This window comes from Macrobrachium rosenbergii, chromosome 24 (assembly GCF_040412425.1).
Source record: "Macrobrachium rosenbergii isolate ZJJX-2024 chromosome 24, ASM4041242v1, whole genome shotgun sequence".
In the NCBI taxonomy this organism is placed as follows: Eukaryota; Metazoa; Arthropoda; class Malacostraca; order Decapoda; family Palaemonidae; genus Macrobrachium; species Macrobrachium rosenbergii.
This window is the reverse complement of record NC_089764.1, coordinates 10,240,133-10,243,257: the sequence shown is the minus strand read 5'-3', so window position 1 is coordinate 10,243,257 and position 3,125 is coordinate 10,240,133. Positions and strand designations below refer to the sequence as shown.

At 39.3% G+C, this 3,125-nt stretch overlaps 1 long non-coding RNA gene across 1 annotated transcript; it reads right to left on the bottom strand.

The window, feature by feature from the left end:
* Positions 1 to 623: 623 nt before the first annotated feature.
* Positions 624 to 1,211, bottom strand: LOC136851732 (uncharacterized). The gene is made up of 2 exons (XR_010856949.1): positions 1,034 to 1,211; positions 624 to 896 (listed from the first exon to the last, which is right to left on the bottom strand). It is a non-coding gene; the product is annotated as an uncharacterized lncRNA (long non-coding RNA).
* Between the last annotated feature and the right edge of the window lie 1,914 nt (positions 1,212 to 3,125).

The window sequence follows — 3,125 nt, the reverse complement described above, 5'->3', positions numbered from 1 at the left end:
ACAAAAACACACAGTTGTCCCTATCACCAGTTACAACACAACGAAAAGGACAATTTCACATCAACCAACTAAAAAAAAAGAAAAAGATAACATCACAACACTTACGTTAGCAGCGCGCGAATTTCCATCAAGCGAAGAGAGAGAAAAAAAAAAACACTCGCGCGTCTTCACGTGTTTTAACACACGCATAGCGGTCTTAATATCGCAATTATTGCACAATATCACTGTTTTTACCCCCTACCCAAAACACTCTCACAAAACACTAGCTAGCGAGAGAGATGCTCGCAGCTCGCCCCCAGCAACTGCTGACTCCCACAAAATCCTATCCTGAGATGCCAACACTAATTTATGTCTCTTCGGAAACGTATACATGCCTAATTATTTAACACCCTCTAACTGCCCTAACTACCTTATACGCTACCTTTTACGCTACCTTTTACGCTGCCACCAAAAACTGTAACGGCCATTTCTGAGCCTATACTTGATTTAAGTCTCTGTTTTATGAACAGAGGTTTGATCTCGCTTATCCCGAGACATTGTGTGATAGCAGTAACGTGAGCCGGCATCATAAGTTATATCTTTCCCTAACTAAAATCTAAGGACTACTGGAATGAGATACTAAGTACAAAACTAAAACCCTTTATTGACAAAATCAACGAAAAATAACTTCTTAAAAATTACGAAGAATGAAATCCAATGTTTCACATAACTATCAGAAAATCTTCTAAGGAAATAATGCTCCAAAATCATAAACCCCCAATTACAGAAAATAACTCATCTGTCAAAACATGAACACGTCAATCAATTAAAACAGGTCATCTCAAATGTCATACCACTCTCATCCTCGTAGGAGGGAGAGAGGAAAAAGGAATAGGAATGGAGTGGAACAGAAATACCTGTGAAAAAAGAAACGTCACATTAAAAATCATAAAATGTAAAAAATTGCAGAAACACATTTCACTGACACAGGAGATACCGTGTGTTCACAGTTCTGAAAAACAAAGTCTAAAAACGTATATGAATTCTTACTCACTCCACAAGTCCTCTGGGACAGTCTCCATGTGAAAAATCACTCACATCTTCAGACACACATGAATCGGATCTCACAAGTCCAATTCGAACAACAGTTCCTCCCATTATATTCATTATGTAACGCACGAACGAACGTACTTTTGTATGACATCATTCGAGGTCAAAGTTCGGCAAGACACGCCTCTGTACTTCAAGGCGTCACAAGTACATACACACCATACATTATTAAGAAGCATCCTTCAAAACCGGATTTTGTAACTGGTTCAGCTTCTAGAACGTTCTTTGCTGAAAACGCATTTGCCAGCCCGTGTCTTGTCACCAAGGTGGTTTCTTCGACCCTTGTGGTATGCGAATGTTTCAGCAGTTTCCTATCTGCTGCGTACAGTGAAAATGGACCCTGCGAATAGCTGACGCTGGATTTATTTGTGGAGATTGGAGGTAGGAATATTTATTCATCAATTGATCTCATGCAAGGGTTTTTTTCAAGTGCCATTGAGTGAAAGGGGTAGGAAGCTTACAGCATTTTCCATTCCAAAGGGGCATTATGAATTTACATGAATACCTTTTGGTTTGTCAGGTAGTCCTACGACATTTATGAGGCTAGTGAATACAGTCTTGCACGGGATGTTGGGTAAAAATATGTATGTTTATATGGATGACATTTTGATTGCTACAGATTCCATAGAGGAACACTTGGAAGTACTTAAGGAAGTCATTAGGAGGCTTAGAATGGCAGGTCTAAAGGTTAAATTAGCAAATTCCTGTGACTTCTTGAAGAGACAGATTGTATATTTAGGACATGTCATTTCGTTCAAAGATGTTCGAGTGAACGAAGAGAAAGTCAGAGCTATCACAGATTTTCCTACACATAAGACTAAGAAACAGGTCCTCTCATTCATGAGAATGGCTAGATTCTTCCATAGGTTTTTGAAAGGCTTGTCTATGTTGTTGGTGACTTTGACTGATGTACTGAGTGATGGTGTGCAGTTTTCATGGGGTGAGGCTCAGCAGGCAGACTTTCAGAAAGTCAAAGCGGCTTTGATGAGTCCTGGTTTTAAAATTCCTGGATGTTTTGCTTCCTTTCACATCAGTGACTGATGCCAGTCAAGAGTGGGTAGGTGCTTTATGAATGAAGAAATGTGAGGGTAAATTGCATCCAATAGGCTTTTATATTTGGAAGTCCATGACATGAGGGAGTAATGAACGGTTAATGGCGACAGTGGACAAGGAATCGTTTGCTGTGGTGTCTAGGTTTGTTCATTTTAAGATGTTAAAGGTCAATAAGGTGGAAGTTCTTACGGATCATAAGCCATTGTTGGATCTTTTTAATAAGCATGATCTTCTCCTAAGAGGGCTCGGTGGTTTTTGACAATTAGCGAGTGTGTGAATTGGGATCTTAGTTTGGTAGAGAAGAAACAAGATGAAGATGGTGTTTTAGCAGATGCGAAGGCATTCCTTAGAGGTGAATTAGTGAGAAAAGGTTACAGATTAGCTTATTCAGGTATAGAGTTAACGGGTAATTCCTTGGTGAGGAGAATTAAATATAAGTTGAGGAGTAGTGAGGATAAGGGTGATACGACACAGATCGTGGTACCAAAAGAATTAATTCCAGTGGTTTTGGATATAGTACATTGTAAATTTGGTAGTCCACATTATTTTGGGGGCTAAAGAGGCATACCAGAGAGTATGCAATCAATTTTTCTGGAAGAACATGTCTTCTCCAGTGGAGAATTTTGTGAAGGGGTGTTCTGTGTGTAATTCATGTAAACCAGCAAGGGTTATGTCATGTAAATTAGGGTCTTTTTCCTATCCCTAGTAGGCCATCTATTTCAAAGGATTCACATGGATCTTCTGACGAACTTTTGAGAGTCGGGGTATGGATACTGTATAGGCATTTGTTGGTGATTATAGATGAGTTAACGAGGTTTGTGGAGATATTTTCACTAAAGAATAAGACATTGGACGAGCTTGCGGTGGCATTTTTAATGGGTATATTTGTTAATATAGGGTTCCGGAGATACTTATCACTGATAATGGGAGAGAATTTGTGAACAGAACGCGAAAGTGTCTTGTATAGGCCAGAAGCTAATGGT